The sequence below is a fragment of the Anticarsia gemmatalis genome, chromosome 22 (genome assembly GCF_050436995.1).
Source record: "Anticarsia gemmatalis isolate Benzon Research Colony breed Stoneville strain chromosome 22, ilAntGemm2 primary, whole genome shotgun sequence".
Taxonomy (NCBI): Eukaryota; Metazoa; Arthropoda; class Insecta; order Lepidoptera; family Erebidae; genus Anticarsia; species Anticarsia gemmatalis.
In genome coordinates this window covers 5,421,078-5,444,990 of record NC_134766.1, presented here as the reverse complement: position 1 = coordinate 5,444,990, position 23,913 = coordinate 5,421,078, and the positions used below count along the sequence as shown (strand labels likewise).

Sequence of the window (23,913 nt, the reverse complement as noted above, 5' to 3'; positions counted from 1 at the left end):
GACGAATTCAGGCATACACGTATATACTTTTGACGTCTGTAATATTTTGAAAACATAAACCAAAGTCAATTAAAATTATTATCCATTTGTTACAGGTCTTTTGCAATATTTTATACCTTTAGGTTTAAAATTAAACACATTAAGCAATTAAAACGCAATACCTTTATTAATATAAATGGATACCTTTAATTATTGAATTTAATATCTTGACTTCAAAATTATTTTCCTCCCTTTTAATTCTAACGTCATATTTCCAAACAATCAATTAAGAAAATACATACACAAAATTACCTTTTAGTTGTTTGAAAAATATCTATCTGCATCACTACTACCCATATTAAACATGGCTAATAGAAAATTGTATTTATGAAAGTTATATTTAAACTCCAAAACAGCTACTAATTCAAATAAAATTTGGTAAACTACTATATCTCAGAAAAAGAACATTAATATGATACTCTTTTCAACCAATACTTAAACACGGTCGTTACTGCAAGCAAAATTTTGTTATTAAGAAACTGAATTCCTATAAGAGCCAAATTGCAACCTTCAAGTAACATGGCATTGACGTTACACATAACCCTATAATCAAATAATACTAAATATTTGCACACAGTAGCACGAACCCAAGGATCTAGTTAACTCCACTCTATATTGAAACAACCATGGCCTGTATAAGGCTGTATGCGTCATACAACTGTGAATAAATCTGGAAATGGTTCGAGAAAGGCGTGTGAGTACTATTGACCGGAGCCAAGGTTCCCGACGTGTGGCGGTGACATTCAGACGAAATGCTAACAATACGGATGTGGGTTTACTGTTGTAGTTCGAATTTATTGTTAATGGATTGTTTGCGGGGTAGTGGTTCACGTGACGTTGAATTTGAATGTTCAGAATTGTATATCTATTGAATATCTCGTATATCGGAATTGAAACAGCTGATATAGCTTGTATAAGGAAGTTAAGTTTTAGAGTTGATATAATTGGGTGAAGTAAGTACGGATTATTAAATTAAAGATTTTATAAAATTGAAAACTGCGCTTATATGCTATACTGTATACTTTGGACAATGTATGGAAACTTTTTCTTTGGGAATTCACTTGATTCAATGCCTAGCTGTTCTCGTGATTTTTTTCGTTTAGAAAAAGAACTACTGGATACATAACAAACAGCTCTAACATACGAATTTTAACTGCCTAGCAGTTGAGCTGTCACATTCATAATTACATAAGTAATGCCTCCTTTAAAAAAAGTCTTATATCTCAATTACACGTTTTATACCACAGAAAATGTAATTGATTTTCTTTAACAAACTCTCGTAGACTTACAAATGTTGTAAATTAAGACGTCTACAGTTAACTACACAAATACTTCACCAGTGATCTACATTCCGTAACTCCGGAAGCCTCGCGGCACGTAGGCGATACATATAAGATCAATGTCCAATCATTGTTCGCACCGGATCACCTCGACTCACTGCTCTAATTCTTACATAATTATATATTAAGACACATTTGTCTCTTATCTATAACGTATTATGTAACACTAGTGGCATGTGCTGGCTTCTCTCGCATGTAAAAGCAAAACATATTTTGTCATTTTGGAAATAATGTACCCTATATTTGACTCGAGTCTTTAACTGCGTTTTTGCAAAATTTCAATGAAATCTGTTCAGTAGTTTAGCCGTGAAAGGCCAAGAAAATAAACGTGAACATGCATTTGACTTTGACTTACTTGATGTTTTGGCGCTAAGTACACTGGGATTGTTTTATTGTTTGATTGTTGCAAGCTCCTGCGGTAAAACGTCAAGCAATCCAGGATAAAATGCATGTTCGCGCTAATTCCCGCAAAATGAACATGCAACGCGAAAGTGTAATGACTATAAACGTAACGGACAGACAGATTCGTATTTATTACTATAGATTATACATTTAATTCTTATCTATGCCGTAATACGAAAGCCGTTTATGAAATTCCGTGACATTCAATTGAGAAATTATAATGTCAACATACTGAAGTAGATTAGGTTAATGTTGTAAAATGGTTTGATAAGATTTATATTGACTGCATTTTGTTAAAACGTTTCGATAGTTATATTGTACTGGTTTTATGTCAAATATAATTTTGATGTGTTATTATATAATATATCTTTCTGACTGTCGGGAACTTGAATGAAAATATATTCACAACAAGATGTATCTGTGAACTTTAAATATTTGTTACAAGTGAGAATAGCGCTCAATACCAATTTTATAAAGTTTTTCACAATATTTATAAGGTGGCAAAAATAAAATCTAAGTAACAACAGAAGGTAAGGCCTGAGAGGCTATCACGTATCTCAGTTGACAACTATTTGAAATCTAGTAGTACATTGTTTTCTTTCTTAGATTATAGTGATTTACACGTCCCGCCAAAGCAGCAATGTATGCAATACATTGCTGCTTTGTGGTGGTGTGGTAGTAGGTAGTGGCTTTAATTTAACTTACACTAGTTATCAACTGAGATATGTGATATGGCCCTCAGAGCAAGGAAACGCCCTTGGGGCGGAAGTTTACGGGAGAGGCCTTTGTCTAACAAAGGCATTACGTCATAGGCTAAAAAAGAAAATCTAAAAACCAACAAAGAAAAACTATTACTCTAATGACTTTTGTCCTTTTCCTACCTATTACATAAGAAAGAGAGATACAATAACCCTCTCAAGCACACCATTGAACTACTTTTGTTCAAACAGCTTTGAAGGCTTCATTACCATCCTAGTATGGTGTTAGTCTATTAGTATTCAAAATACTGGAGGCCTTGTTTAGTTACAAGTTGATCTTAATTGCTCTGTACTTACATAGCGATTGTGGGAATGTTAGACTGTGATGTAACTTAAAAGTACCTGATGGAAATCTTTTAAAAGGTTTTAAGTGCCTCTCTGCCTACCCGAATGGGATAAAAGGCGTGACTTATATATGTATATGTTTTTGTTTTCTTATTTCTGAACTTTTCTCATTCCTGAAAGGGGTCGGAAAGTTGTTGAGAGAAAAGAGGCTGAATAAATTTTTTTTTGAAAAATCGAAGAAGAAATAAAACAACGTTAGTATATTACGGTTTTTTACATAAGATATTATGTATTTATTCCAAAATATTACAGCCTTAAGTAGTTATTTAAACTCAGTTTAATTCCGGGTCTTTAACTATCCACATGCTTAATCTTATTAAAATCGGTTCAGCAGTTTAAGCGTAAAAGTAGACAGACTTTTGTATTGTACTACGAACAATGGATTCTGTTCCTAAAGTACTTTAGCGCAAGGTCGAAATTCAATTGTTATACTAAGGGCATATAAAAGGTGTTTCAAAGTCGATATTTTTTCTCATCAGAGCTTTCAAGGTTAGGGTAGAAAGCTCTCTTATGTAAAGAGCTTTCGTTCAAAATAACATGCTGTAGGTCAAAAGTCGTTGTTTAGAAGTAATTTGTATACGTCTAAAGAAAATGAGGGAAATTTCTGTTGTTTGGTTTGGAATTTAATATTATATAATATGTAAATTATATTTTTTATATTGTGTAATATGCAAATGTTGAGAGCTTACAATAGGAATTACGGATTAGAATTGTATGATATATTGTTTGATAGCATATTAGCATTTAAGAAAAGACGCAGCTACTTGTAATTTTTTTTTCAGTCCCTCTTTTGTATTCCACTTTTGCGCAAAAGCCTCCCGTATTTCCTTCCAAAATTCCCTATCTTGTGCAATCTCACACGCTAGTCCTACGAAGGCGATAATTGTGATTTACTTGTAAAACTGGCAAAGAAACCTTTAACTACACCATTAAAAAACAACAATGAACTAGAGCACTCTTTTCTAACGTTCTTACTAAAGACTCAAAATCATAAACCCTTTACTTCTATCATTTAAACACACATAACCTAACAATATCCGCACTTACATCCGTCTATAAAACTACATTAACACACTCATTCATTTACCTCATATTTACTCTACCGACACTATAGACTCTGCATAGAGATATATTTGCGGACGCCACGCTACGACGCGCTGGACAAGGCTGTTGGCTGTTTGTGCCCAATGTTTGTATTGTGAAGGACGTAGAGCCGTAGAGCTGCGGTGATTGCTCTTGATACATATTGTAGAGTTCTTAGGAATTTGTTTTGAAGTAGTATTAGTCAGATGAATGAGTTATGCAGTTTTGTAATGTTTGAAGGTTTTATAGTTACTATGTAGTTTTAAAGGAATTTTGTTATAATGATGAATTATTTATAATCATTTATTAAGTATTGCTTTTTTTTCTTGAGTTCGGACATAATTATTATTATTTTATGAGCCAAAAAGTAGAACAGAAAATTTTGATTGATTTCGGACTTTTGACTAAAAACCTTGGAAAATGTCAGTACATTTAATATTAACCTTATTTTTAATCAAAATATAGTTGTTAAAATGTCATTGAATCAGTCACCTACAAAATATGTCAATAATTTTGTTCCTCATACTACTTCAGTAAAAAAGACATCAACGCGTTTAGTTTTTCTAGCAACGCTAGACATGTTTTTGTGGAGTCGTGTGCTGCGATGTATTTATTTAGTAAAAACTACATATTTATCACAACTAGTTATTATTTTAATGATAACAAAGAATTTGTATAAAAACTCAGTTTAAAATGCACTGACCCTCTTATTAGTAGAGGTTGAATGATACAGTACAATGTCGACAGCACTGCCAGTAGTTGAAATATACAGTTTATGATCACAGTAAAACGCACAGTGTCAGTAGTTTTATTATAAGACTATGCAATTTTTATTGTTTATTCAAAACCAATAGCCTTTTAATCGAATTACGACCAACGCAAAATGGCTAAACACCTCTAGTAAAGCTGGGAAATGTATGCTTGCATAAAAAAAATTATAATATTGGAAAATTTTAGCCTTACGCTAGACTTATTACCACTTTATGTAATAGTTTTTCATTCCAATACAGAAAAAAATGCTAATGAAAACCTTCCGAACAAAAGACATCAACGAGTTCAACCCAAGAAAATGCTTTTAATTCAATAATATTTACAAAACGGTAGTGTAGTGCGTGCGTGGAACATCGTGGCGACAGTTCGTGCATTACTTCGTTTCCTCCAACCATTTATAATTGTGTTGAGTTATGTCATTAGATTGTACACTAGTTAGTGTGCAAGAGATTGGAGAACGATTCCCGGGTCGTGCAGAAACTCTATTATTAGTTTCTTAGTGAATTCTTCCTTCCTTTATGTATTAAAGTGGCTGTATGGTTCAGAAGATATATTAAACCTAACCTCTCCCTCGTTCAGGAGGACACCCTCCTTCGTTAGAGAAGAGACTCTTGCCCGGCAGTGGGACAGTAATGGGTTAAAATAAAACATTTGTCATTGTACAAACACAGAATACTTATACGTCACAAGTGTCGTGGGTTTGATTACCGCCAGAACTAAATATCCATGCAAGTCACAAATAGATCATTTGTTCTTAAAATCTGTATCAGCTGTCTTTTAAACGTACAAAAATACTAAAATAAGTGTTTAAATCGACCCGGAAATCGAACGCAAGACCTCGATTGCAGTTGCACCTGCTATACAATTATTAATATAAATATAATAAATGCATTCATTAAACTATATTTGGAGTCACAATGACCGCGGTCATTGACCCCGCCCTTCTTTCATTGAAAAGATAGTCATCTTTGTTTAAATATAATGAGGTTATATACATGCACTTATTAGGTATCGCTAAACAATGTGCAACTAACTGCACTGAATTTTTTTATAAATTGAAATTAAAATGTACAGTCGAAAGCCGTAATATGTGTACAGTGGCACATTTTAGACACCTTTTTTCTCAATGATGAGTAAAATTAGTACTCTCGATTGTTGTTATAGGAATGAGACAGAAAAATGTACTTTTTTTGTTTTAGAGAACAATTTATTATTAAACATACACAAATAAAAACGTACATATGGTTTACAAATTTTAATATATAGTATCAGATTTGAATTGTAGACTTTCATACGCAGTAGTAGTAGCTGCAAACCATCTTAATCACTGCGTCACTAACTTACCATAAAATAAAAGATTCAAATTATTGAAAAAATCTTTAAATGTATATAACCAAGCACAAACATAGTTTATATCGATGTTTTAAGTGAACACCTCACGTGACCACTTTGCGTATAGCACTGCGTGACTATATTCGACAATATTTCACTTAACTCGCTGCTATGACAACAGTATGCTGTACAGAGTTTTTTGGTAATGAATATGCAATTACTAACATGTACTACGATTTGACTATATCCTAGTAGTAAAATTTATTTCAATTTCAATATAAAATCTTCATTTTCATAGCGAATTTTCTTTAAACTACATCACGAATTTTGTTGTCCTTTTAATTATTTTTTTTGAGTTAGTTTACTATCGTACTACAGAAAAAATAACACGAAACTTGCAATCTAGCTGTATTTTTTGTCTATGTTTGTCTGTATAAATCTTTATGGCATAAAACTTTTCTTATTGAAGGCTAACCTGCTTCATCGTATTGCTAAGCAAAAGGTTAAGAATATTTTTTTTATTACTGAAAGCTAGCCTACTTCATCGTATTGCTAAGCAAAAGGTTAAGAAGAATAGGTTTGATACTTTTGCAGCTAACATGCGTTGAACCACTACTGGGTTAAAAATAAAGAGGAACAGGGTTCATAGTTCAGACTTTGAGAGCATTGGCATTGCAAAACATCTAAGTAATTAAAAGCCTATATGAATACATATTTTTAGTATTACATATACAAACCGCGATAGTTCAATTTCTCTAAAAGCAGATGTGTTTAATAATTCAAGTGCTACGTAACTATAGTTGAAGATTGACAGCTGAAACAATACATGCATTAGATACATAATAATAAATACATTATGTAAACATATGTATCAACATTGAATGAATCTCACTTTATCTTTAGACACTATCATTCCTACACATTCATTTATAATTCACTCGTCAATCAAAACTGTTCACATTACATCATAAGTACAGGCAAAAGCAAAAATAAGAGTTTACTCATTGTGTTGGCAAATTCGTTTATGATGACGCAGTAAAACTGATGTAGGACTATGGTTGACTCCTATCCTTCAACTAAGCAGCAGATATCGTGTGAGTGGATTAGCCGTGAAAGGTAAAAAGACTATTGCGTTTATAATATTAGTAAAGATGGCTTATTTTTATCTTATGTGAATTATTTCTCAATTGTAAAATGTTGCAGCTGAACTACAGTTATTTTACCTCAAAATTATTCTACAATGACTGTAAATATACAGCGATAATTACATAATATATTGCTGCTGTCACACAATACTAAATGCAAAAATGACACTGAATACATATTTTTGTTCAAGACTGTACCAATCATCTCCATTCAAAATGTAACTTTATGTTAATTACGTAAGAATCAAAATACAATGTAGTAAATGTTCTATTGTTGTGTGCTTTCTAAATACATCGGCAGCGGAATCGATTCAATGATGTATTCATTAATCGAATAGTTTCCAATCGTTTCGTTTTTAGTTACGATTGTTGAATTGGTTTAATTGGATAATGGATTGTTAATTTGTTACTGTGTTCTTGGAAGTAAATAGGTATTAGACTAGACTAAGATATATAACTAGATATATTATTAAGCAGACTTTTAGATAAGTCAATTTTATGGCATTTGAACTGAATTTTTCTTTGCCTGATAGATTCGGATATTTTTTGAGACATCATTTTGATATTTGAAATATCTGTCAAAATCATCAAATGCAATCGTGGAATAAATTATCTAAAGTTGGAAAAGCGGCTCTTAAAACACCATTCTGGTTAGTAAATTTATTATTGAATTTACTTGCTAAACGAAAAAAGTATAACCAAATCCAACATAGCATAAGAATCACACAAACACTCAAAAAGTATTTCAACTCTACAAAACAACAAATTGGCAAGACGTTCTTCGTACTGCACACACCATGAAAACGACCTCAATCCAGTCTCAAACAATTACAAACCCCCTTCTACAGTTAAAAATCCTTCGAATCGTTACCTAACCGTACCTATCAGTATATCCTATCAAGCACGTCACACCATTTGTATGTAGATGTATGAGCAAGTAAAAACCTGAGACAACGACCCGCGAACAATGACGGTACACAATGTAACCAACGTAATACTGACGGAATATTAAGGGAATGGACGCCATTGAATTAACAACGTGTATTTAAATTAATAAAATGGTGGACTGCATTCTTTCGTGTGTCATTACAGCAAAGAATACATTCTTAATCTTCTTTGAACGTATGTTGCGATGTTCTAAACTTGCTTGCGTGGTGGACTCTAATTCGAAATGAGAGATCTTAACTGCTCAATAATTCTGGGAGAAAACCTAAGCCGAGAACGGGTACGTGATGGGTATTTTTTGAAAATGTTAGCTATCATTGTCCCACCGCTAGGCAAAGGTTTCCGTCTCCTACCTTAATGAGGTCATCCTCATTTAAGTAGGAGACCTAAGGCTACCTAAGGTGGTTAGGACTTGTCTATCGCACTGGCCAATTTGGTGGTTTGGAATTATGAAATAATAAAAAATTGTGCTTATGTGTAGTGCTGGAGCTACTCCAATACTTGCTATTGAAAGTGAATTAGGTTATAATCTATTCAGTCAATTACAATTTCTAAAGTTTAAAGCGGAACTCATTTTATGATATTTTTAATCTAACGTCTGTTAATAACTTAACTATCTTCTTTTAATTTTAAACAGCATTAACGTACATAATTTATGCCCATATATAAATTATTTAACCTACTAATCGAATATCAATCATCATTTTGTGGTTAATTTTATAACCGTAGACGTCAAAATCTTTCAAAAGACATCCCGGATTTTGCAAAAAATAAATTGTTATTTTTCTGAATGAGGTAAACAGAGTTATTATATCCGTACCAATATATAATAAGTTCGAAAATCTGTTTGCCGGTCTGTTACGCTTTAACAGCTAAACTACTGAACCAACTCTCATGAAATTAGGCATAGAGATAGTTAAAAAGCCGGGACCAAACATGTACATGTTTTTTTTATAAGTCGGCTCATATTTTGCTGTAATATTGCATGGAACTTGTACACAAGTAAAACTGTGTGATTCAGCTAGTTATTTTACCGTGTCAAATTGAAAAACAAGTTATATATCATATCGAGAGGTCATCGATTTTACTAATTAATTTGTATAGATATCAATGAACAAATGTATGAATGGAAGTCGATACGTTGAGAAGAAATATTACAAAAAAATAAGGTGTGGTGGATTTGGTGGTATCATATTATGTCATTCAGGCTGTTTTTTTATTAATTAGACGTCACTGTAAAACAAATTATTTATTAGTAATGTTTTTGATAGAAAAAGTATATTTTTAATATTACAACTTTAATCTATTATTTTACCACTGTTAAACAAGGGCTCTCCGAACTAGAGTGAGGTTAGGCCTTGATTCCATCTAAATATATTATTACATTAGGACTCACTCTAAACTCGTCATACTTTTCCACATAAAAACAAAATAATAGAAAATACTTGAACATTTGATACAGCAACATTCCTAATCGATATTTACAAACACTAAATGCTGCCATTGACCGGTTCCACTATTTAATAACTAGCTTATTATATGGAATATAGTCAGTATCTATCAGATAAATTATTCGACACTTATCCAGCAGTCTTGAAACAGATTCTTAGGCATCAAAACTACTAAGTCTTTTATGATAAGTTCATAATGTTTGATCGTTTTCCCAGCGCACTTGCGACATGGCACATTCGTTCATTCGTTACTAGAGCAAGGTTACGAATCGCGGCCCTCGCTCGAATGTCAGCCGGCTTTCCACTCGACTCTACTCGGATTAATCCTAATCGATTATTATTGTAATCGAAGTGTACGACAATTGTGAGCTTGTATGGGTGTTGTTGTGAAATTGAAGACTTTTGAAAGATAGTCGTTATTAGTTCTTTATTCTGTCAAATAGTAGAATTATTATAGTGTAAATTTAAAAGGTAATTCCTTGACTTATAGTTTATTATATCAATATCTCCGCGTTAATTTTATGAAAGATAAATATTATATTTTAGGAAAAATATCCGAGCCTTTTAACTCAAAGATAAACAAAGAAGATAAAGCAGTAGTATTAATTACCCAATCTTTTTCTAAAGTAACTAATTAGAAAGGGCTTTTTTGTTTGTATTTTCTTTTATGGTGTAAAAAAAAACATAGAAATGGAAAGCCCTTTCTAATTTAATTGTTAAACACTAAAAAAAGGTTTAGCAACAAAAAAGCGTTAATATATGTTCCCGTTTGAATACAACTCTACAGATAATCTTTTGAGCGGTGATCGTATCCATCGATTAGAATCGATTGAGTGGTGTACGAAGCATCGATTCCGACAATCGATTACTGATTTATCGATGCGAGTGAATAAGTGCATAAAACTGCAACTTATCAAGATTTTGTGTCCAAAATGCATTTTGCACACAAGTGATTTATGTTACATATTTTTTATATTGAAAGGAGATCATCCATTTTGGGCCTTTTTTCAAAGTGCCGGCCAACAAAAAAAAGTGGCATGTATCGATAGAGCTAGCCATTTGAAGCAATAGTTAGTATGGCACGAAACCGGTAGGATCGCATTGAACCGACTTATACAGGTTTTAAGATTCATAATATTCAAACATTAATTCATTTCTGAAAGTGCTGTGAAACATAAAATAATGATTGATTTTGCTAGAATTAACTATCTAAAGCAAATGACCACTCTGAAGTTGATTCAAGGTCGTAAGCACACGTATCAACTCGGAAACGGGTCGTCACCGTATCAACTCGAGATCATCAGTATTATTTGTATGTAATTCCCTACTGTAACACACTTATCGGAATCGTTATGTGATCGCCCCGGCTCACGACCATGGGAGTGGTTCGTATGCACATTATGCATACACCAGCACCCAGGGTGGAGTGCGGGGCTATGTGCAAATTCCGATAGAATTGTGGGCATACCTTCTAAACCGCAACATGTGTCCTCATAACAAGGGCCCTCATCACAAATCGTGCCCGAAGCACAAAATATTGTTCCACATGCGGATGAGTCGGACAAAACAACCCAACGGCAACACTCTAGATGACCTCTTACCTAGACGATGGTTTGTTAGTTGCACACAACCGAGGGTGCGGCCCCTTAGGTGCGAGTTTGATTCCCCCGGCGCCTCAATGCGTCGCCACTGGACTGGTCACTGGCGACTAGCACAAGGTCAGCGCATCCTCCCTTAGCGAACCCAAGTGGCCGCACCCTCGATTGTGTGCAACTAACAAACCATCGTCTAGGTAAGAGGTCATCTAGAGTGTTGCCGTTGGGTTGTTATGTCCGACTCATCGGCATGTGGAACAATATTTTGTGCTTCGGGCACCATTTGTGATGAGGGCCCTTGTTATGAGGACACATGTTGCGGTTTAGAAAGTATGACCGCCCTTCTATCGGAATTCGCACATAGTCCCGCACTCCACCCTGGGTGCTGGTGTATGCATAATGCGCATACGCACCACTCCCATCGTCGTGAGCCGGGGCGATCACATAACGATTCCGATAAGTGTGGTACAGTAGGGAATTACATACAAATAATACTGATGAGCTCGAGTTGATACTGTGACGCCCCGTTTCCGAGTTGATACGTGTGCTTACGACCTTAAATCAACTTCAGAGTGGTCATTTGCTTTAGATAGTTAATTCTAGCAAAATCAATCATTATTTTATGTTTAACAGCACTTTCAGAAATGAATAAATGTTTGAATATTATGAATCTTAAAACCTGTATAACTCGGTTTAAAGCGATCCTACCGGTTTCGTGCCATACTAACTATTGTTTCAAATGGCTAGCTCTATCGATACATGCCACTTTTTTTTGTTGGCCGGCACTTTGAAAAAAGGCCCAAAAATGTATGGAGCGTGGATGATCTCCTTTAAGATCTTCTCTTGCTTCGTTTTAGTTCAATTATAGGCCTTAATATTGCAGTTTATTTAACTACACAGTAGATTTTTTTTTGTTTTGTTTCGAAAATATAACTTTTTTATAATTACTGTGTCATTATAGAAGAATCGTACCATTTCATATCAACGTAGAGAATTATGTATACTCAATAAGTATTGGAAATCCCCAACCACAATTTTTTTGGGATCATACAGGAAAAAATACAAGTCAGAAATAAATCAAGTCGATCATTAATCGATACGAAAACAAAAGTAAGAGTAAAACAATCGATTATGACGATATTTCTCAACTCAGAAGGCCGCGCGGTCGTACGAACGGACACACGAATTAAATCGTGTGAAAAAACTGCAACGACGTGTTACGGGCATAAAGCAAGGAAATCATGCATTAGTCTTGTGAAATATCTAGTATTGTTGTACTGTGGATATATGTGTATGAGGATGTAGTGTTTTAGTATGCCATTTTTAGTTCGCCGAAGAAATAGGTAGTGTATATGAAACTATTGGAGAAGGTGAAGGAATTTGTAGGCAAAAATTGTTAGGTATATCACACATGTAGGTATTATAAAGGTATGTATGTGTATTGTGTAGGTATTATAGGTTTTACTGGGAATGGGTGCTAAAGAAATGAAAAGCTGCGCAAAACAATTTTTAAGAGTCGGATTTTTAGAGAAGATCCGAGCGTTGTACTTAAATACATCTACTCGCTATGATGATTAATTAATATATTTAATCATGTGAACTGCACCTTCCACATATTTACATAGACAAATAGAGCATTAAATAACGGTCACAAATTATTTCCTGATATCGGGGATTTACCTGCAACCGGTAAATGTCCAACCTCAATAATATTGAAGTTATATTTAACCTTTTACCTTAATTCTACTTAAAAACATACTAATGGCAAAATTGTTACTAGGCAATTGACTTTGAAAACTAAGCGTTTTAGATATACAGTAATTTATTAAATAACGAACATAGAAAATCGTGATACAGAAGTAAAAAAAATAGTCTAAATCAATCCATAGTTGGATAAATCCACAAAAATGAAACTAAAATTACTAAATACATTGAGGAAAATAAATTTTATGGACCGTACCAGCTGGCATTCTTTGGTCTCTGCCCACCTCTATGGGAAAAAAGCGTCATATTATATATACTATATATATATTATATACACGTATGTATCATCACACAGTAACCAGTGTAAGAATACACTAGTTCTTACTGTACAACATATTTAATAACAATAAACAATAGAAAGTAATTACGTAAATATTTCTGTGGCACTTTCGTCAAACGTCAAGCAAGTTGTCGACTGTCGCTTGTACATAGTAGGTACTGTTCAACTTTACAGCATGAATGAGCACTTTCGAGGAGCCTTTGTTATACTTGTTATATAAATGTATGAGGAGTGCGAAAACGGATGAGTATTTGTGAAAACTAAACTAGTATTTTGGTACAATGAATTTTTGAATTCAAAATCAAATAATTACAATTACTTGATTTGCCACAAGCCCGGAATATAGGGAAATTTGATAGATGTCTAACCCCCGGTTTCTGAGGTACATTTAACGGTAGTTTATCTATTCAATAGCGTTATTTTTGTATGAGTTTTGACACTATTGAATAGAAAAACTACCGTTAAATGTGAGGATAAGTGTGTATTACAGAAATCTGAATAATGCTATCTTTGGTGTCTTTTGTAGGTTAAACACAATTCAAACTGATATAGTGTTAAGGTGGTATGATTGAAAAGGACCTTCGAATCTCATTCATTGTTAACACGAATGAATATACATTCTTAGAAATAATATGGCTACTTTATTTAGGTTACTATGTTATAGCATTGATCATATTATTGAAAAGAAAGAGGGTTTGAATTCCAATACTAGTAATAGCTATTAATGTCAATTTATTCTAGCACATAAGTAGTTGAAGTTAACAAGGTAATAGTAGTAACCTTAAAATATATTTACAAACATAACAATGACGTATTTACAAAACTACCTCATCTGAGAATTGAATCCTTGACCTCTAAGTACAACAGACTGTTTGTGTGTATTTCTAACCACTAGGTCATCGCATTCATTGTAAAAACCAATATACTTCGGCAAAGTTAGAAATTTTATATTATTTAAACTAAATTAGTTTTAGATATTGCTACAATTACCAATTATTAAGTATCTAGGCAAAGACAATGAAACACAAAATATACTCAGAAATTGTTATTGAAATTACAGCGAGAGGTCAGTACGTGGTCTAATACAAACTTCAATTAAAATTAGCAAATCGCATTGTAATAACTTGCAATGACTTCCGAAAACCCCGGAAATTTATCCAAAGCTTATAGGACAAGTATTTAATAATATCAAATTAATCTCTAGGACATATTAACGGATACAAATAACTAAACAATACCTAAATAATACATAGATCCGCTTCTTATCATTCAAAATAATTGACCACAGATTAAAAAGGTGACTTGACTAATCAAAGTAATCTTTCATTCGTTCAGTTCCTGCTTTTTTAATCAGACGAAGGTCGGGCGACATTCCGCCTTGTCGAAAAAAGATTACAAACTATTTTTAGTTAGCGGAAGGAAATATTAAATATTTTATAAAGGTTTATAATTGTCATATCCGAAAACAATTGGCAATTACAATGGTGTGGAAACAAAGCGGTTTTGGATCGCGTGCGAATGAATAAATGGTTGTTTTAGCACGACTTGCTACGTACTTGCTGTGTAGACATGGCCATATTAATAAAGTTCCTTATTGCAATAATGATTGATCTTTATGCGTTACTGGGTTCGTTTTTTTTGCATCTAATCTACGATTAATATACGATTATTTCCTTCAATAATTAGACGTTCGAATTAAGGGAAGCGGAATGGAATAAATAGATCCATACCACAATTTGTGCCGTAGTTATTTAGTGGCACGTTACCAAAATCCGAGCTACTACAAAAAAAAGAGTAGAAAAGCCCATCCCGACCCGGGAACCAAACCCGTGCTTATCAGTCGTTTTTTTCAAGAACTATTTTATTAAATATTTTTTGATGAACATACATGAAGTCGTGCCTATTTCTTGTAGGGATCGACATAGAACACAGTAAAAATATAATTATTAAACAAACTAATAACTCATAAGCAATATGATCTCAAATCCAAATAGCTCTACATCGAGGTCAATTCACTACGTAATCTGTATGTAGCGCAAGAGCTCGCCACCACTTTCCTCCTCTATAGATCGCACTTTCGTTTTCACCGCGCACGCGCAACCGTATGTAACCGGCTGACGTCACAGTACATTTGTTTTGTTCTAATTAGTCTCGGCGCTGTTTCGGTTTTACTTTTCGTTCATTAGACAATTGTTTAGACTTTTCGATTTATGTCGGTCTACTTATTAAATTGTTGGGGTATGTTTGTTTGATGATCAATTGAAAATCTACTATGAAATATTTAGGGCATATGTTTTTGAATGTAAGTACAATTTGTAAGCTAAGTTACAGTAGAGGTTTCTTTTAAAGATAAAGTTATGTGATATGTTATTAAGTTATACATAATAATGTCACTTAAGTAGCACAAAATGACCAATTGCTAAATAAATAAGATTCTCAATTTTTTCCCTACTTTAATATACAAATTAAATTGAGAGCTATTCTAAAATTTTTATTTCTGTAAAAAAATTATTTATCTAACAAAAAAACTGAATAAATTTTTTCCTAAACTTTGCACCTGTTTTAATTATACACGTCAATATTATACCTCATAACCTAAATCTCAATCAAACCTCTTTAATCATAACTTTTTTCTGAAAATCCTATGAATATATAAATATTTAATTACCCTATCGTTTTATTAGTATCTAGGTAAGAATAATTTTCGTAATTATTTAAATTAACATTAGTCGATTAATATTATTTTTGCTTTCATTTTCTAAATAAGTTAGGTAGTAAATATTGATTAAGAGTTCTATAAATTAGGTAATTAGTACCTATTTAATTATAGTTTAAATATTATCTACCGTGATGAATTAGTCATCAAACTAAATAAATCTATATTAGTACTATAAAATGTAACTTAATCTGTTTGTCTTAATGATTGTTTTGTAAAGTATTTACTTTGCACATGTCAATGTGTCATTTTGACGTTTAGTGGTGCACAGTAAGACCAAGATGTTATTGTTTGAAATTACTATTCATTTTTTCATGTTTTGTCGTAAATTAAACACATGTTTTTTCTTATACACGTACTAATATTATTTTATTCTATACTAGCTGACACGCGCAACTTCGCTTGCGTCACATAAGAGAATTAAAATTTTCCCCGTTTTTATAACATTTTTCACTGGTACTCTGCTCCTATTAGTCATAGCGTGATGATATATCGCTCCTTCAATGCAAAAGGGCCACAACTCAAAAAAAAATGAAAATCGTTTTATTGCAAAAATGACACCGGAACCGACTATATTTTATAGTAAAAAAAAAACCCCCATCATTTTTGCTTATTTTATGGCTGCACTGACTTACTGCCCTTTTTGCATTAGCTCACTTTGACAGGTAATGTCAGTGCAAAACAGCCACTTTGTGAGTTGCGCCCGGAGATTCAACGCAAATGCTCGTCAGTTGCGTGAAAAAGTGCCACAATCCAAAATACGTCTGTGTTGGGTGCAAAATTTCAAGTTTATGTGATTATATTTCACAATACAAAACTGCCATATTTTGGAAAACGTCCTTTTTGCATTCTAATTATAGTATTTGTTACCATATTTTGTAATACAAAAATGCCATATTTCTGAAAACGACCGTTTTGCATTCAAACACTAGTATTTGTTATTGTATTTTGTAATATAACAGTAGCATATTTTGAAATACGTCCTTTTTGCAATAAATTATTGTGGAATAAATAATTATTTTTAGCATGCTACAATGGGAAGGCCATAAATATGACCGTTTGGCATGATAATAATTTTAGTTTTCGTTAAAATTTTCGAAATAAAATTTAACATTTTGATGCAAGGAAAGACAAGGGGGGACCCTTCCCTTTCAAATCGCCCTTTTAGCGGCAAGATCCGACTAGTCCTTTTCAAATGCGTCTAGGTCATCCCGCCATCTCCGTTTAGATCTCCCGCGTCTGCGATGACTATCCTCTGGCATCCAGTTGGTAGATATGCGGGCCCACCTTTCCGGATGCATGCGGATAATGTGGCCGGCCCAGTTCCATTTCAACCTGGCGGTCTTCTTCCCTAAATCGGCTATGCGAGTTTGGGAGCGCAGTATAGAATTTTGGACGTGATCTGTTCTTCTTACATCTGATATACTACGCTCCATTTCTCTCTGGCAAACATTCGGTTTCTACTTTTGGTTTTCCGTAAGGGACCATGTTTGGGCACCGTAGGTTAGGACGGGTAGTATAAACATTTCGACGAGCTTCCGCTTTAGTGACAGTGGAAGGTTACCTTTCATTAGCTCTTTCATGGACCAGGAGCTCTTCCAGGCACTTGTGACACGTTTGTCAAACTCTTTGTCCCGTCGATTGTTAAAAGAGGTTATCTGGCTCAAGTAAGTGTATTCGTCGACATAGTGTATGACGTGTCAGCCTACCTCGACCCTACGTTTTGTGTTGTTGGTCATAACCTGGGTTTTTGTACGGTTCTTATTTAGTCCAATCTGAAGGCTTGCCGTGCTCAGATCTTTGAGCATTGATTCGAGTTCCAATGCAAAGGAAGAGAAGAGGACAATGTCGTCTGCAAATCGAAGGTTTCTTAACGGTTTGCCACTAACAACAATGCCTTTTGATTGCCGCCAGGCTCCTGAAAATTTTTCGAGGGTGCTGGTAAGTAATTTTGGAGATAGCGGGTCTTCCTGTTTCACGCTTCTTTGGATTTAGTGAGATTGTTGTATATTGCTTTGATGAATTTGATGTATGTAGCTTCGATTCTTCATAGTATCTTTAAGAAGGTCTTGGTTATGGAGTGATGATTCTATGGCGGAATGACTGATGCTGCCAAAAGCTTTGGAATAATCCACGAATGCTAAATATAAAGGTTTATTAAACTCATAAAACTTTTCTATTATCTTATTTCTTTAATACTCCTGCTGCACTCAGTCTACCCGTCACGTTACCCATTGATTGATGATGATGATTGATGTTTAATTTGACTAAATAATGAAAGTTACGCACAAAGTTGATCTCTATTATATTACTTACTTAATAATAAGTAAAGATTTTTTAATTAAGATTGTTTAATACAATGTTTTCCTGGTGTCTATTCACTTATGGTTTTATTTACTAATAAGATTTAACTTTTTGATACGGTTTTTTACCAAAAAATGTACAATAAACCATTTTTATTTGCAAAACTGTGTTTAATTTTTGACATATTTTTCATGATATTGGTTCAAATTTTGAATGCAAAACGGACTTATATGCTTTTTTTTCTTAATAGGTAACAGCTATTACAAAGTTTATATTGTAGATAGATAGAGCTAAAAAATACGCATCTAATGATATATTAACATCTTATATTTAATTAATAAATATATAAAATATTATAAAAAAACAGTTTCAAAAATTTGTTTTGGCTGTCCTGTAAAATTTATAGTTTTCGATTTGTGGCCCTTTTGTATTCAAGGAGCGATATAGCCTATAGCCTTCCTCGATAAATGGGCTATCTAACACTGAAAGAATTTTTCAAATCGGACCAGTAGTTCCCGAGATTAGCGCGTTCAAACAAACAAACAAACAAACAAACTCTTCAGCTTTATAATATTAGTATAGATAATATTAGTATAGATTTATAAGTTAAAAGAACGCCAACCATTTCTCAAACACAAATAAAGTCGCGTGCATATACTATACTGGATTTTATAAATGTATTTGCATAATTATCGACTAATAATAAACACTTAATTACTTTACAATAATCTGAACACGTCAAAACATATTTTTTGTCGTGTTTTCATCATTATATTGTGACAATCAACACTTAAAAATCAATAAAAAATGGCCGAATCGTGGCAAAACATTAATCAATAAATGTAATATTAACATAAATATATCATTATGAATAATTAATTAATAATTATTGTGATTGAATAATTTCAAAAGTGCTGGCGTTTGGTAGTCATTGCTAGAAATAACCGTTTGGGTATAGCATGCGTCATTTAACTGTATGTATCTGAATATAGCTACAAGTGACTGATCAACTGTCAAACATAGACAAGGGAGTTGGAGACTCCTTGAATACGTCTCGTATATTAAGGTATGTATTTCCGCGGCTTGCTGCTATATTCAGGTAGACAACCTTATTTAGCGTGTAGATTTTGACAACATCATTGTGTCGTCTTACTTCGACAAAGTCGATGGAGTGGTGGTGGATACACAGAGTATATCCACATATAGATCTAGTCTATCTTATTGCTATATTTACGCATATAAACTTATTTAACGCGTACATTTTGACAATATCATGTACAACCTACACGAACCATAGAGTATAGACCTCTCATTGTCTATACCTAGGTCCGCGATCTCGTTTGGACATAAACGAGCAATTATTACTGTACAGTTACATTATTATTTAATAATTAATTTATTCATTTGTATGCTTTAGTTTACTCTGTATAGATTGATTTATTGCTTATGGTCACGCAAAATGTAACAGTCCTTTTAAGGGCTTGTTTATATAAGCCTATGTAGAATTAAAGGTCTGTATGCTTGTACAGTGTAAAATAGTATTCGTTGATAATTAAGTACATTTATTATTACAAGCATTTTTGGTACTGGATTTAAATTTTTTGCTTAAATATATCAAAATCTACTATTTATTCGGGTCAAAACAGATACTAATTACAGCCATAGTTACATTTCATTAGTTTACCACCAGTTAGGCCGTGGAGTCAATAAGATGAGCTAACAAGAAAATCTATTGAACTTTTCTACTGTTTTCAATTTAATGCATCAATATAATAACAATTCTATAGGTATTCGGACATATTTAACCTATTATAACTAACATTTGCAAGATGCATCGATATTTGATCAACATCTCATAATTAAGCATGCAATAAATCTAGACTGATCTTTAATGAGCCAATAACACGATTCAATTTTATTGATGTTAAAGTGTTTCGTGGAAATATCACGAAATCGGCGTCAAATAATAAAATTGAGCACTTGGTAGTGCATTGAGTCAAGTTAAGGAAAGTTGAAGAGTGCAATTTTGTTTTTTGATTACATTTTCTAAGGCCGATATTAGCCTGCGTCTATCTATTGCAGATGATTCAAGTAGCAGACAAGAAATAATTTCGTCACTGAGATTATTATTTATTATTCAGTATTTTGGTACATATACTCGTATTTAACTACATACATATTCCTACCAAACCAGATACATTTTCAGAAGATACGTGTGATGCTTAATAAGTCTATATGGAAGAAACAATAGTGAAGGCACTTTGACAGGTGAAGATTTATTCATCTGAGTATTTATTATCGAAATAGAGCCTTTCAGTAAAAACGAGCGATTTGATAACTAAGTGCAGCGTTTTCCTTCAACCTAATAAGACATTTATGAGAAAACCGTATCAAAATTAATTAATTTGACACTTAGCAATAACTTGGCTCAATTGATTTCAAATTTCACAGAAACAACCACGTCTTAACATGTCAATAAAATGTGTCACTATATCAAAGCTATTGTGCGAATTGGCCGGTTTACAACTGTCATAAAAAATGCTGTAAAGAAAACAAATTGGACAATACATTTGATTTTCATTGTTGATAAAAAACATGCAAATTGACATGTATTTTTCCATATCCGTGTCATAATAAAATATTTCGTAGGTTTTAAATGTCAGATAAATCAGTGGATGAAATAATGTCAACTTGTGAGGCGAGTTAGTAGAAATACAATCTTGGACTAAGCTTACCTTACGATAGGTATTTTGTAAAAAGTAGTTGATGTTTTGACCACTGTTTTTTAATTAATTAACTAATTGCAAGGTTACAAATCCTCGTTTACTGTTTTGTATTGTTGGCTGGACGTTTGTGTAAATGTCCTAGGTTTTGATATCAGAAGAGACTTAAACTTTGAAATTCTTTGGACTTCACCTGGGACCAATTGATGCAACTCAGATTCTTTTGGGACACATGCCTTATGTTTTCAAACAATATTTGGGAAGATAATAATATATGTGTTTCTAATATCACTTTTTCAAATACTCAAAAGAAAAAACGTCGTAGCGATTAAATACAGTTTAGAGGATAGTCGTTAATTTAAACGGTATATGTGAGGTTTAGTTATCAGATTTTGATGAAATTTGTGTCAGATTTTAATGATTTATATAAGAATTTGTGCAAATTATTTACAATACGTATTAAGACTTTCGTTAACTTTCTAGATTATTAGTGTATTATTATTTAATTTTAACAAAATTATTCACAATAAATCCACAATCAGACTTTCTTCACATTATAAGTGTTACATATTAGCAGAATCAAACGCATTTCATAAGTTATGCAATTAAAAAATCATAGCCTTCTGCGATACTAAATACTATCACGTCTTAACAAAGCATAAATAAAAGTGACACGAAATTAAGTCGTCAAGAATAAGTGAAAACAGTAGTAAGTACATTATAATATAATGTATTATTCTCTCATACAAATATGAATTGAATTTTCTAATATTATGACGTGTGTTTCGTAATATATGTAAGTAACGGCCTCGCCTTTATATCCATGGGAATGACGGATGAAATTCTCTCATTATTGTCTTTATGTCTTTGAAATTTTATGTTAAAAAATGAGGAAGTGATCATAAAGATGGTGTCCAAATTGCTATTTGTTTTGTGCAGACAAACATTTGTAGATATCGCGGTAATTAGTAGCTGCATAGATATTAATAGACAAGTTTTTAAACATACCTACTTATAAAAAAAAGTTGTTGACTGTGATTTTGTGATTTTTGTCTAGCTTTGAATTACAATAAAATCAAAATTGTTTGAACTCTCTTGAGCTAACTGTTACTAATAAACAGTAGCAATATATTTGGTCTGTATAAGTTTTTTAAAATTCTAAGTAACGAAAAAATAAAAGCTATTTTTATTGTATTATCAACTTAAGCAAGCATGGTAAAAGAAATAAAAATTAAAGTACTTAAGGAACTTTTTTAACTAACCTTTTAAGATTGTTGTTTACAATCTAGCTCTCTTACTAATGAATACACTACGTTAGTTAACACAAGATATAATATATGCAAAGAACTACGAATAAGTGTAACACCTGATATAAGATGTGAAACAAGAAGCGTAAACGCAACGATCACGCAACGCACGCGCATTTGTGACGCAAGCGCAGTTCCCGCTTCCGAAGCACACGTTACGCGAACCATACAATGACAATTATGAACATGTTTAATACAATTATAGCTCGTTAGTATTATTGGATAGATTTATATTTTATATTTCTTTATTGTGAATTTCTAGCTTTTGCTTGTCGCTGAAGAAGATTGGTTTTGGCAATAAATATATGCTATGCTCTTTTCAGGGAAATTTCGACAAAATCGATGTAGCAAAAGGTTATAAAAAGGAGGCTTTTTTACTCATTACTGTCCCACTGCTGGGCGAGGGTCTGCTCCCGGTATTAGTCCGGAGATATTTTTATGAACTGCTTGTAGCTATGTTAACATCAAATTACTCTATCTATTTTATTTGTCATCTTTTGATATGATAAGGATCGTACCCAGTAGTACTTTGGTTTTAGTCTACTCCTGTGGGAAAAAGGCGTGACATTACGTATGCATTTCTTCATTGGTCAATTTTATTTAGATGAGACATTACGTGGTAAATATGGTATATAAAGAAGTTCCTTCCCGTTTCCGACGCGTGTCGTACACCTGCGACTGCGATGACAGGCTGTTACGTCACAATAACCTCTTGTTAACGCTCTTTCACTCTCAAACTACATAAGTACTTTTATTTTTTAACTTGAAACTTAGTTTGTTTGATTATTTGTGATGTAGTTTAAAAATGATTGTAAATATTACCTTTGATAGTTTCTAATGAAATAATAAGAGCTACGATTCTGAAAATCTTATTTTGTGACATTGGTTTAATTGTGTTTATTACGAAAACAGCCCTGGTTTGAACATACGAAAGATAAATCGCGAAAGAAAAACTGATATAGCAACAAATGAAATCTTTAAGTTCTAAGTCGAAATTGTTATACAGACTTTAGGTTACATTATATTAATTGTAACAAAATGAGTGTTTTTGCACTTGAACATTTATTCCTTGTGGAAATCGAACCCAATGCGTCACAACGCCATAACTTATACTAAAGTCCGTAAACCTATGAGCCAATTTTTAGCCCTTGAATTCACATAACACACACACCATTGAAACTAGTATTAACAATTAAGTCTATCAACAAAATTCCCACTATGGCTAGTAAAAATCTCCCGTCTCGGTTCGTTTGTACATCGGTAGCAGTGAGTAAATGTCAAGCGTATCCGATCAGTAATTGTAGCGTGCTTGAGCAACTAAGTTTCACTTCTATTATAACATTATTACACGTGGATGCCGAATAGATAGTGGACTATAAATACTTGAGATTTTAGTTGCAGGTTCGAAACCAGAACAGTGTTATATGAGAATATGTTTTAGTAAGCATTTTGGTATATTTCGCTTATAATACTACTAGTTTCGTTGGTAGTACTACCTACCTCCTGAACTGGCAGTTAATTAAAATTAAAAGAGAAAAGCCAATTTCTACTGTAAATCATTTAAGGAAGGTTAAATATCTTTAAATTAAGAATAAATGCGTCATTTATCAGAC

At 32.9% G+C, this 23,913-nt stretch overlaps 1 protein-coding gene across 5 annotated transcripts in view; it reads right to left on the bottom strand.

The window, feature by feature from the left end:
• The window catches only part of sona (sol narae metalloprotease), a 176,302-nt gene that overhangs the window by 41,686 nt on the left and 110,703 nt on the right, over nucleotides 1-23,913 (bottom strand). The window lies entirely within an intron of this gene.